This window comes from Ovis canadensis, chromosome 7 (assembly GCF_042477335.2).
Source record: "Ovis canadensis isolate MfBH-ARS-UI-01 breed Bighorn chromosome 7, ARS-UI_OviCan_v2, whole genome shotgun sequence".
In the NCBI taxonomy this organism is placed as follows: domain Eukaryota; kingdom Metazoa; phylum Chordata; class Mammalia; order Artiodactyla; family Bovidae; genus Ovis; species Ovis canadensis.
The window spans coordinates 21,355,380-21,368,639 of NC_091251.1; positions in this window are offsets into that span (position 1 = coordinate 21,355,380).

Here is a 13,260-nt window from a genome sequence, read left to right on the forward strand (position 1 = left end):
TGCTATACAGCAGAAATTAATACAACATTGTAAATCAACTATAGTTCAATAAAATAAAATTTTAAAAACTGCTCCAAAAAACAGTCTTTTGTCCTGGCTTTCCCCTCCATCCTTGTGAGCCTGGTGCTTCCCTATGTGGTCCCATATGGCGTGGCAGGAACTGTAAGTAACAAACTGTCTTTTCAGCGGCAATCATCTCTGGATCTATTGGCCTCGCCATTATCAGTATAAACCCCAAATCCTGGGTACATTTTAAAGCAACTTCCAGCAGCTTCACCTTACCTTTCTCCTCCATCCTCCCACATCTCATGCCAAGACCTGTGCAGCCAGGACAGGGAGAACACACTGTTTCTACTGCACTTGCTATTTCTGTTCCATTTTCAATCCAGCACTTGGTCACCACTACCGATCAGGGACGATAAGCCCTTTAACTAGGATTAATTATTGTCTCTCTTGATGGATTTAACTTTTATTCCTTAGCGAAGGGTTTCTACAAAGTCTCTACAACATCAGATGCCCAGCGATGATAAAATACACATTAGCAAACACTGAAAAACTAAGAAAGTAACTGGTCACGTAGATTCTATGTCAAAGCTGTCTTTGGAAATCATCTAGAGACCAGATTCTAGTCTAGAATCTGTGACCCAGAGAGATAAAGTGACTTATTTCTAGACATTCAGGGAGCCAGTAAGATTCAAAAGTACAAATAATTCACAAGAGTGTCTTCCTTCTCTGTGGAGCACTCAGGATACCAAAAGTAACATGCAGATGCCAGGAAGAGTGCTGAGAGGGTACACTCAAAAGATAGAGCAGGCCTTCATTCTGCCCTCTCTTTAAGGAGAAAATTAAAAGCAATAAATAACTAGAGCTCAGGGTAGAAACAGGGCTTCCAGGTAGAGATGAGAAAATTGGCTATGCATGTGATCTTTCTTTACTGAAACCCCACTAAGAAAATACTACATAGGACTTCGCTGGTGGTCCAGTGGTTAAGAATCCTAGCCAAAGCAGGGCACAAGGGATCCCTGGTCTGGAAAGACTCCACATGCCAGTGGGCAACGAAGCCTGCGAGCTGCAACTAGTGACGCCTGCGAGCTGCAACTAGTGACGCCTGTGACTACTATGGGGCCTAGAGTTCGTGTTCCGGAACCACAGAAGCCACCGTGCATCCCAGCCAGGGAGCACCTGGCTCACTGCAGCTAGAGAAAAGCCCACACAGCCACGAGGACCTCGCACAGCCAATATGGGCACAGATAAAACAAAGGAAAAACGGAGAACACTACATAAGGAAAAAGCCAATACATGCATAAATAAAGAAAAAACAGAGAACACCACATAAGGAAAAACTAACCCACACGGACAACAAAAGCAGGACAAGAGAAAACAGCAGATGAAAGACTTAACCAGTTCCTAAAAACGGAAAGCAGAAAAAGCAGGTGTAGCAGAAGTTACAACCCAAGGAATACACAGGGCCCCCAAACGGGAGGCCCTTGGCCCTGAGCATACCGCAGGAGCCCAGGGTTGGAGGAACCCCAGCCTCTTTCCCATCTCAGCGCACAGGCATGCAACTACCTCTACTTTCCCAAGACACAGAAATTTATTCTCTCGAGATACTGAACCTGAGACCATCGGGATTTGAAAAAGTATCAGAGAGGTCCCGGATGAGTAAGCTGCTGAAAACAGTGGGATTAACTAGCAAGTGATAACTTGACTCCCAACATCTCTCTCCTTTTCCCTAACTATTTATCAAGACAAGCAGCCTGGAGGATTCTTCTCTGGAGAAATTTGAAAAAATACCAGAGAAAAAGCCTCCACAAACTAACACTTGGCGGTGATGGGTATCTCTTAAAGAAAGTTCAGCCTTCCATCTCATTAACCCACAGTGAAGACCACCAACCAATGAACCGATGTACGCAGGATTTCCAGGCAACTTTTTGGTGCCTCTTGAACTGAATGGATAGGTCAAAATTATTATACCAGAGGAAAGCCTCCAAGTTGAAACATGGAGAACAAAGAGAATGAAGAAGCTTGTAGCAAACTAGAATGGCACAAACAGAAAAAAAAAATGTCAAGAGAACTAGAATCACAAAATCAGAGAGATGAGAAAGTATCGTGCTTGTAAAAAAATGAAATGTGCTAAGTAAAAGGAAGACTAAGAGACCAACAAAATACTCTTGGAGATTAAAAAGATGACAGCTGTTATTAAAAGTTCAACAGGAATACTGGTATGTGGAATTGATGAAATTTTCAAGAAAATGGAATAATAAAAGAAGGAAAATAGAATGGAGAAGATAATACATCTGAGAGCACTGCTGTCCAGTAGTAGGATATTACAAGCCACACTGTAATTTTGATTTTTTAAGCAACCACATTAAAAAAGGAAGACTAAACAGGCAACATTAATTTCAGTAATATCATTATAGTCTATTTAACCCCCAAAGCCCAAGATACTACCATTTAAATATGTAATCAATATTAAATTAATGAAATATTTTATAATCTTTTTCTCATACTAAGTCTTACAGCACACCTCAATTTGGAGAATCTGTGTTTTAAGCGCCCAACAACCACAAAGGGCTAGGGGGCCACCTTTTATATTATTTGATTTTTTTTAATTCTACTCATATATTAGTAAAAATAAAAAATTATAAATACATATATAGGAAAGTAATAATATGGAAAAATGCTAAGAGAGTTAAGGGGAGAGATTACATACTTCCAGAAGGAGGGAGAGAGGTTGAATTTTCACTGTTCCTTGAGATATTATTACAGAGTCTAGTCTAGTAATGCCTCACTTTTTTTTTTTAATCCCCAGGGGTGGGTGTTTAAATAAATAAAATACCTCAATTTCTAGACATCTTTGAATTTGAGAGGAAAACAGGTAAAAATACTGCATTCTTTGCAATTATTTTTCCTTTGTGACTACTCAAGCTGCTGAAACTGATGAGCCTTTTAGGATTCGAGTTAGGAGGATCTCAGTGATGCTCTACCTTCATAATCATGCAGGGAGTTGTTAAATAAAGAATCTATTCTAGGGTCCAGCCCCAGACCCGCTGCATCAGAATCTCCAAGGATGAGGCTCAACTATCTGTATTTTTAAAAAGCTTGCCAAAAGACTTTGGCAATTAGCCAGGAGTAATATGATCACTAAATAATCCTTCCTTAATTTTACAGGGCAGGGAAACTGACATGCTGAGAGCTAAAACCTCTGGTTCTCAGCTGTGGTACCAAGACAAGCACTTTTAGCAGCACCTGCATGTTAGAACGGAGAAGGCAGTGGCACCCCACTCCAGTACTCTTGCCTGGAGAATCCCATGGACGGAGGAGCCTGGTGGGCTGCAGTCCATGAGGTCGCTAAGAGTTGGACACGACTGAGCGACTTCACTTTCACGTTTCACTTTCATCTACTGGAGAAGGAAATGGCAACCCACTCCAGTGTTCTTGCCTGGAGAATCCCAGGGATGGGGGAGCCTGGTGGGCTGCCGTCTATGGGGTCACACAGAATCGGACACTTCTGAAGCGACTTAGCAGCAGCAGCAGCAACAGCATCTTAGAACTTGTGAATTCCCAGATTCCACTCCAGAACTTTGAAATCCCAAATTGCATGCGTGCTTATGTTTGAGAACAATTAGGTTAAATTCTCATCCCTGAGCAGCAGTTGGTCCAAAAGAATCCTTACTCTGGTCAAAATAACACGTAAAGATGCTCAACCTCACCGTTGTCAGAGAAATGCAATTCAAAACTACAGTGAGGTATCAGTTCACACCAGTCAGAGTGGCCACCATCAAAAAGTCTACAAACAGTAAATGCTGGAAAGGGTATGGAGAAAGGGAACCCTTTTACACTGCTGATGGGAATATAAATTGGTACAACTACTATGGAAAATAGTATTGACTTTGTTTATAAAACTAGAGCTCCCATATGATCCAGCAATCCTACTCTTGGGCATATATCTGGAGAAAACCATAATTCTAAAAGACACATGCATCCCAGTGTTCCCTGCAGCACTACTTACAATAGCCAAGACATGGAAGCAACATAAATGTCCATCATGAGAGCAATGGGTAAAGAAGATGTATATACAATGGAATATCAGCCACAAAAGAGAACAGAATAACGCCACTTGCAGCAACATGGATGGACCTAGCGATTATCACACTTAGTGAAGGAAGAAAGAGAAAGACAAGCATCATATGACATCACTAAAATGTGGAATCTACACAAAAATGATACAAATGAACTTACTGACAAAACAGAAACAGACTCAGACATAGAGGACAAATGTGAGGCGGTCATACAAACGCTGTTAAGTCAGACAGAAAAAACAAAGATTGTATATATTAACACATATATGTGGAATCTAGAAAAACGGTCCAGATGAACCTATTTGCAAAGCAGAAATAGAGACACAGACAGAGACAGCAGACATATGGATAACCAAGAGGGGACGAGGGGGTGGGCTGGACTGGGAGCCTGGGGTTGACACCCGTACACCCCTGTGTATAAAATAGATAAAAAGAACCAACTGTGCGCGACCAAGAGCGCTACTCAGTGCTCTGCGGTGACCGAAACGGGAAGGAAATCCAAAGAAGAGGGGGTATATGTGTATGCACAGCTGATTCGCTTTGCTGCACAGCAGAAACTAGCACATTAGCAACTACACGCCAATAGAAATTTTTAAAAAGAAGACAAACATATGTTACCAAAGGGGAAACGTGGGGGGAGGTATAAATCAGAAGCCTGGGATATACACACTGCTATATGTAAAACAGACAACCAATATACACCATATTACACACTGTAGATAACCAACAGCGACTTACTGTATAGCACAACAAATTTTACTCAATATTCTATAATAACCTATGTGGGAAAAGAATCTGAGAAAGACTGGATGTGTATGTGTAACTGAATCATTTAACTGCACACCTGAACCCAGCGCATTGTAAATCAATTCTGTGGCCACTGCTGCTGTTTAGACACCAAGTCGTGTCCGACTCTTTGTAACCGAAGACTGTAGCCCTCCAGGCTCCTCTGTCCATGGGATTCTCCAGGCAGGAATACAGGAGTGGGTTGCCATTCCCTTCTCTAGGGGAATCTTCCTGACCCAGGGGTTGAACCCGCATCTCCCGCATTATAGGTGGATTCTTTACCACTGAGCCACCTAGGAAACCCAAATCAACTACATTCCAAATTAAAATAAAAATAAAATTTAAAAAAAGTTAACAGCAAAAAAAAAAAAAAAAAGAGTGGGGAAATCTTTCTCATCTTCTAATCTCATCCCATTCTGATAGTGGAGAAATGGAGACCCAGGAAATTTAAACGACTTGCTTACCAGGGTGCCAGCACCATGCTGGTGGCAGAGGGAAGATAGTACCTACCAGTTGAAAATGATACAGCCCAAAAGGCCAAGACAGCCTGCGCCCTAAAACACCTCACCAAGCTGCTGTTCTGAGCTCAGAACCACTACCCTCGGACTTCTAGTTGTGAGGGACTCTTGATCACCTTTGGGCTTCCTGATGGCTCAGCAGTGAAGAACCCACCTGCAATGCAGGAGACGTGGGTTTGACCCCTGGGTCGAGAAGATCCCCTGAAGGAGGGCATGGCAACCCACTCCAGTATTCTTGCTGGGAAAATCCTATGGACACAGGAGCTAGGTGGGCTACAGTCCATGGGGTCACAGCGTCGGACATGACTCAAGCAACTGAGCACACTCAGCACACGTGATCACCTTTATTGCTTCAATCAGTATTGGTGAGGTGTTCTGTTACTGGCAGCTGAACACATTCTTTGTGGTCCAGGGCTTTTTTGAAAACTCTTGCGCAAGTTTTTCATTGTACCTCCTGCTTGAGATAACTTGGACGGCTGTGGTGTATTGTGTGAAATCCAAACTGAAAGGTTTCTGTTTGACCCTTCCTCTTGGCTCCAGTAAGACCTTCTATGATTCTGATTCCGACACCAATTTTGAGGTATGGGTTCCCCTGCCTGCCCCGCTGCACCGCCCCCCTCCCCACCCCCCACCCCCACCCCCACCCCCGCACCAAGAAATACTCCATCACCAGCTGGGTGTCCACAATTCAACTCAATTCTGTTGCTATCTACCTGGAGATAACATTATATCCCAAAAGTTATGGGCTCAGTCTTGTAAGAGTGCCTCCACCCCAATACTTCAGAGGTCAATTGCCAGCACGTTATTACCAATCAACTACAGATTGGAGGTTCCACTAACCCCTTCCTTAGGTTTAATTTTCTAAAGTGGCTCTCAAAACTAAGAGAAATACTTTATTTACCAATTTACGGGTTTACAGTAAGATGATTTAACTCAAGAACAGCCAGATGAAACAGATGCATAGGGCAAGGTATGGGAAATTGCTCAGAGCCTCCAAGCCGTCCTCCCAACCTCTAATAAGAGTTCACCGGCTGGGAAGTTCTCCTGTTGAACTTTCATGGGGGCTTCTTACACAACCCTGATTTATTAAATCAACACCTCCGGATGTCAGAGGGTAGGACTAAAAATTACAAACCTGCCAGGTTTCCTTGGCAACCAGCCCCCATTCTTCCAAACTTTCCAAAAATCACTGCACAAGTGTGGTTGAAAGGGGCTTATTATGAATATTATCACTTATCACTTTGAATATTATGAATATTATCACTTTAAGGGTTTCCCTGGTAGCTCAGCTGGCAAAGAATCCGCCTGCGATGCAGGAGACCCTGGTTTGATTCCTGGGTTGGGAAGATCTGCTGGAGAAGGAATAGGCTGCCCACTCCAGTATTCTTGGGCTTCCCTTGTGGCTCAGCTGGTGAAAAATCTGCCTGCAATGCGGAAGACCTAGGTTCAATCCCTGGGTTGGGAAGATCCCTTGGAGAAAGGAAAGGCTACCCACTCCAGTAGTAGTTTGGCCTGCAGAATTCCCTGGAGTGTATAGCCCATGGGGTCACAAACAGGAAGACATGGCTGAGTGTCTTTCACTTCCTATCACTTAGGAAATCTCAAGGGTTTCAGGAGCTCTGTGCCAGAAACAAAAAGATGACCAAATAAATATTTCTTTCTCTCTCTCTTCCTCTCTCTCTTTTCCTTCCTTCCTTCATTTGGGAGCACCATCTTTTTTCCTTCCAGTTTCATTGAGACATAACTGACACACAGCACTGTATATGTTTAAGATACAGAGCATAATGATTTGATTTACACACTTCATAAAGTGACCATCACAGTAAATCCAGTAAGCATCCATCATTTCATATGGGTACAAAATCAAACAGAGAAAACGTTTTCTTTCTTGTGATGGAAACTCCCAGCACGTACTCTCAACTTTTATATATAACCTACAGCAATGTTAATTATATTTATTAGGTTGCACTCTGCATCCCCGACACTCGTTTGTCTTATAAAGTGGAAGTCTGTGCCTTTTGCCTGTCCTGGATCAGTCTCCCTTCCCCATTCCCCGTCTCCCATCCTCCCTCATCGCTGCTAAGCACAGATCTGATCTCTTTTGTGTGGCTCTGTTTTGAATAGGTATTTATTATGAATCTCAATATAATACTGAACTTTATGACAGCACCTGGTCCCCTACACTGTAAGGATTAGTGATCAGATCACGAGCTTCTTATAACTTTGCATTCCCAGAGCCTAGCACAGTGCCTGGCACCCAGTGAAGTGCTGAAGGCAAGGTTGTGCCATGAATGGAGGAAGAACTGGTTCCAATTCTGTGTCCATGTCCATGTTACAAACCAGGATGCAGCTACTATGTCTAGAGGCCCAGCTATTTCCTCACCTGAGTTTGCTAAATTCCCTATGTATAAACAAAGCAATACTTTTGTTTTCAATGTAGCCTTTACCCTAACAGAAACATTCAGCTTTCGCAGCTAAATCATAATTTTCCCACCACCCCTGGGATGGCCATACCTCTCTCTGGCAGAAGTGGATGTGAAGGTGGGTATTCAGAAGAGAACCACCTCTAACTGGAGTTAACTTGCACACTAAACTATGTTCTGCCAAGGGAGGCTCTGGAGGGAGGGGTGGGTGGAGCAATCAGGGGGTGGTATCTGAGGCTGAGCTGAGTCTCTGGAAAGTAGGCCACAGACTTCTCAGGGCCAACCCCAGGCTAAATGACCACGCCTAGGACCCTTGCACCTAAGAAGGCCACCCATCAGAGTACTTGAAGGGGCCCTGCTTCCCATCTCCCCAGGGGCCTTCTGATGGAGAGGGGAGGCGCGGGGCTGATGGTCGCAGCCCCCGGTGGGGAGAGGACATCAGCTGCGCTCTTCTCCCCGGAGTCCGTCCAGCTGGGGACGCTGCTGGCAGCCTTGGAACAACATGATTCTTTCTCTACAGAGTAACAAGGTCTTTAAACAATGCTAATTAAATCATGTCACTCCCTGGGTTGAAATCCTCGTGGACTCTCGTTAGAACAAAACCCTAACTTCTTTCCCTATCTAACAAAGCCCCACGAATTCTTCTACTACTTCCCCCATCACTCACTGGGCTCCTGCCCCACTGGTTCTTGCACAGAACACACTCCTGCTATTTTCTTGTCCATGAGATGTATGCTCCTCAAGAGCAGAGATCTTTGTGTTGCTCACCATTGTATCCTAGCTTCAGAACAGTGCCTGACTAACAGCATAGGCTCAAGAAATGCGTGTTGCATAAATTTAATTCTTTAATCTATTTAAGCTTTGTTGTGAGAAATGACATAGAAATCAACTTTTACCTTTCTCAGACTGTCCTAATTCCATTTATATATTATTTATCCTTTTACCAGTAACTTGAGATGGCTACCTCTGTCAGGTACTTATTACTGATACAGGTACTTAGGGTGGGTTTGGGTTTTCTAGTCTATTATACTGACAGTTTAACGGTGTATTGGTTTCACTGTTTTAAATGTAGTTATTTTAAGTTTCAATGTCCAACTGTACTACCTCTTATCCCTTCTCCCCCTTAGTAATTACCCATTTTCAAGATCTTCTTGGATAGTCTCACCATGTATTTTTCTATATCTCTATAATTTTGATAGTTGTGGCATTATGTTTATATGTGACTTTGTGGAGAACTGAAGTCTTTAAAATTCTCATGACCAGTGTATTAGATTTTCTATTTCCCTATACCCCATTGCATAATATCAATTAAAAATTCTTTGTTAATCTATTAGCTTCACCAATTTTTTTTCCTTTTTATATTGAAATTTTTGGCTCAGCTGAAATTTACTTTGGTGTGAGAGGTGAAACGCAGATTCAACTTCACATTTCCTCCAAATGGTAAGCCAGTTACCCCAGTATGATTTACTGAGTAATCTATCTTTTTGATAAGTCTGAAATACTCTTTATCATATACTAAATTTATATATATATATATACACACACACACACACACATACACACAAACACTATAAATTTTTGATAGTGAGCAGAGCTAGTTTCCATTACTATTCTTTTTCATATCCCTCTCTCAGACATTCTTTCCTGTTAAACATTTTTTTAGGACTTACCTGGTGGTCCAGTGGCTAATACCCCACACTCCCAATGCAGGGGGCCTGGGTTTGATCCCTGGTCAGGGAACTAGATCTCACATGCCTCAACCAAGCCCCGACACAGCCAAACAAATGAAATATAAATATTAAAAAAATTTAAATTGCATTTTAGAATCATTTCCTAACACTCCACTCCTTTCTCCAAACCATGTTGTATTTTATTTCATTGAATTTGCAGTGGACACAGGGAGAAAGCACATTTTGACAATATCAACTTTTTAAACGTAATACAAGTCATTTTTAAAATATCATCTTCTATGACTCTCCTTAGGGATTTATTTTTCCATTATGTTTGGTTATCGTTGGCATGTAGAAAAGCTGTTGGGTTATATGTATTCATTTCTAAGATTACTGGAACAAAGTACAGTGGCTTGAAACAACCAAAATTTATTGTCTTACAGTTCTGGAGGCTAGAAGCCTGAATCAAGCTGTTGGCAGAGCCATACACTCTCCAAGGACCTGAGGGAGAGTCTGTTCCACGCCTTTCTCACAAGAGTCTGGTGGCACCTTGCTATCCCTTGGCTTGTAGGGGCATAGCTCCACTCTCTGCCTGTGCCGTCCTGTGGCCTTCTCACTGTATGTCTTCACACTGTCTCATTAGGACATCAGTCAGAATAGATTAAGGGCCTACCCTGTTCTCCAGCCTGACCTCATCTAAACCGATGAAATCTGCAAGGGCCCCCTTTCCAAATGAGGTCATAATCTGAGGCCCTGGGGGGTCAGGATTTCAACGTATCTGTTTGAAGCACATAATTCAATCCCTACCAATTTTATACATTCATTTTGTAGCTAGCTAACTTCCTCACTGCTTCAGTTATTCTACAGATAATGCTTTTGTGTTTTCCTGGTACATACCAACTGTGTATCATGTAAGTGATGCTCTTTTCCCATTTGTTTACTTCATTCTTTATGCTAAACTCATTGGGTAGTACTTCATCATACCTAGTCAACAGGTATTCTCATCTGCAAAATTTCTGCTTCACTGTATTTAAAATTTGAACTTGACTACTACTGAAGTGAAACATTAAAAAAAACCTATTCATTTGCATTTATTATTTTATGAACTGTTTTCATCCTCTATCTTTTACACTACAAATTTTTTCTTCTTAGTTTGAAAAGTCTTTTTGTGTTTTAAAAATATTAACCTTTTGGGACCTCTCTGCTGGTCCAGTGGTTAAGACTCCTTGCTTCCAATGCAGGGGGTGTGGGTTCAATTCCTGGTTGGGGAAGTAAGTTCCCACATGTAGCATGGTGCATCCAAAATATTAAAAGTATTAACCTTTGGTGACATATATTGCTCTCAAGACTTTGAAATCACCTTGTCAATATCCAGCTGCCAAAAGAAAGCACAAAAATGTAAGAAAGGTGTAAATCTACTGTAACATAATAAATGAATCATACCTTTCTGTGCAACAGTCTAATACATGAAGAAATACCTCTCATAAGAGCAGTAAGAATGAATAGTGGAGTGCAATGTAGATTTTTATGAAGCACTCTTGAAAATTTCAAGTACACTAATACTTGTTTCATAGTGCACCATTTCTAAACCATTCAATTTCTTCCCAGCTAAAGCACTCAAAAGTCTCAAGGACTAAATTACCTGATTAACCCTTTAATGTCAAATACTTACATCACAGCTCCTGTTCACACACTACCAAGTTTACACTGACATCTAAAGGCCCTAACCCACCATCAAAGAAAGTATTAATCCGTCCTTGGTTTATCTAAATGACCAAATAATAAGATTTAAGTGATAACCAGCTATAAGATATGTCCTTATTAAATTTGATAGGATTTTTAAAAAGCCAAGTAATGTAATGAAGTTTGCAAAGTAATTTAGATTAACCAGGTTTGACTGCTCAATTTGGAAGTGATTCAGTCACAGGTAGAGGCATAGAGACAATTTTTAAATATTAGGCTCTGACTGTTCCTCACCAGAAATCCAAGAAAAGTGAAACGAACATTACAATACATTACTTTAACCAGGTTTCGTTACTCATAAACACGTGCTTATTTTAGCAGTTAAAAAAAAAAATCCTCCCCACAAGTTCCATTCCTTCTGAAGGAGCTGTTGACATGACTTATCCAGAAAGTACAAAATAGGGTAAGTGAAGGACAACCTAGTTCTTGACATGTTAGTAGTCATCCAAAATGTATATGTCCCAAAAGCGCCCAGACAGGAAGTTCCTGTCCAGGACTTTGGGAGATAGCCAAGAACGTCCAAGTGAAAATGCTAAAACTTGGGAATATTCTCAATGGCATTAAAACCAGCCTGGATTTGGTCACTTTACTCATTTTGTATGTTATGTGTCTATTTATTCATCCTACGTACATTCTTACTTTCTTAGAAATGACATGGCCTTTGCTGTATAGAAAATCACGGCAACGTTAGGTTCACTTACTTGATTTTGCCACTTGTCTTTGTTTTGCCTGTCTAACCTATGGATGCCACTGTATTGGTCTGTGCAAGGACAAGGGCACTTAACAAATGAAAACTGATTACATATCACCATGACACTTCATGCCTGTAACGCGTAAATTTGTAGCACACATTCACTGAGACAACTGCTCCGAGATCTAAGAAACTGAGAAAGATATATATATATCAAAGAAGTTTATATAGCTATACATTGCTTATGCATCTATATAAAATAATGTGTTTCTCATTATGCTTTGTGGCCAAAACAGCTCGAAAAGCATTCTACTAGATGTGTTTTGTCTATGATGAGATGTGATCCTTCAGAGCATTCTCTGACTCATTCTACATGTTAGACAGGCTTCCTTTGTGGCTCAGGTGGTAAAAAATCTGTTTGCAAAGCAGACCAAATGCTAGACATGTTCTTGCTTTTCACTTTTTCTGCAAATGTTTATTGAGCAGCTGCTATGTTAATTGGAGGTCTTAGTTTAGGAAGTTTCTACTTATTGTTACACAAATAGAAGGTTTTAAATAAAAGCTTAAAAACAAGTTAATGCTTAATCAATTATAACTGCTCTTAATGTGCCTCTTGGCCACAAGAACAACTGGAACATGTCAACAATTCTCAGAATGTTTTATGAATTTAAAAACTCAATATGCCAAAAACAAAAAAACAAGCCTGAAACCAAAAAACCTCCACCTGTTCTTAACACCAAACCACAAGATAATCTAAAGAGTTCAATTCTCCTGATCCTCAAACCTCTAATACTGAATCTTAGTATAAAATTTTACATTGTAATTATAGTTTTTATTTCCTCACTCTTCCCCTCTTTTACCTCAAATACTTAAAAATGGCATGTAATATGTTTTAAAATGATGACATTTCAATTTAGAAATGCTTCAGATATATGCTATTCTCTGATGAAGTAATTTTCTACATGAAAGTTTTATTTTATAAATGATACATTCTATGCTTTTAAACAGAGTAGGCTTTAGAAATAATATTAAAGAATTATTTTTCTCTTCTCTGATCTTTTTCAGATTCAATAAATGTTTGTTTCTAGTTATCATCTGCAACTTCCAAAATCTGATCAACCATATTACAAGCATGTATTTTATAGCAGCAAAAATTCCTTTTCTTATTTTTTCAATTATGAGTTTTAAAGTATAAATGTTATTATTACTATTTTGGTTCATTAGATCATGGTTCATGTTAGGCTGGTGACATAAGGCTCATATATATTTTCTAGAAATATAATAAAACAAGTATCATATATTAAAAAAAAATAAGCTCAAAAGATTAACTTACAGGTTTACAATAGT